Genomic DNA, 668 nt, shown 5'->3' on the forward strand with positions numbered 1-668 from the left:
CAAGAACAGAAAACCAAACACCGCGTGTTCTCACTCATAGGTGGGAACTGAACAATGAGATCACTTGGACTCGGGAAGGGGAACATCACACACGGGGGCCTATCACGGGGAGTGGGGGGAGGCGGGAGGGATGGCATTGGGAGTTATACCTGATGTAAATGACGAGTTGATGGGTGCAGCACACCAATATGGCACAAGTATACATATGTAACAAACCTGCATGTTATGCACATGTACCCTCGAACTTAAAGTATAATAAAAACAAACAAAAAAATGCAAAAACAAAAACAAAAAAATTAAGAATCATGCAGTATTTGTCTTTTTGTATCTGGCTTATTTTACTTAGCATAATGACCTCAAGGTTCAGCCAAGCTGTAGCCTGTATCTGAATTCCCTTCTTTTTCAAGCCTGAATTATATTTCAAGATATGTGTACACAGCATTTTTTTAATCCAGTCATCTGTCAACGGACACTTCTGTTGCTTTCACCTTTTGGGTATCATGAACACTAGTGTACAAAACATTATTTTATTTTATTTTTTTATTATACTTTAAGTTCTAGGGTACATGTGCGCAACGTGCAGGTTTGTTACATATGTACACATGTGCCATGTTGGTGTGCTGCACCCATTAACTCGTCATTTACATTAGGTATATCTCCTAATGCTA

General features: G+C 39.1%; 1 protein-coding gene across 1 annotated transcript in view; it reads right to left on the minus strand.

Moving 5' to 3' along the window:
• Positions 1-668, minus strand: part of DSCAM (Down syndrome cell adhesion molecule) — an 849,899-nt gene that overhangs the window by 181,013 nt on the left and 668,218 nt on the right. The gene's annotated exons all lie outside the window — the stretch shown is intronic.

The sequence above is a fragment of the Colobus angolensis genome, unplaced genomic scaffold (genome assembly GCF_000951035.1).
Source record: "Colobus angolensis palliatus isolate OR3802 unplaced genomic scaffold, Cang.pa_1.0 Scaffold38, whole genome shotgun sequence".
NCBI lineage: Eukaryota > Metazoa > Chordata > Mammalia > Primates > Cercopithecidae > Colobus > Colobus angolensis.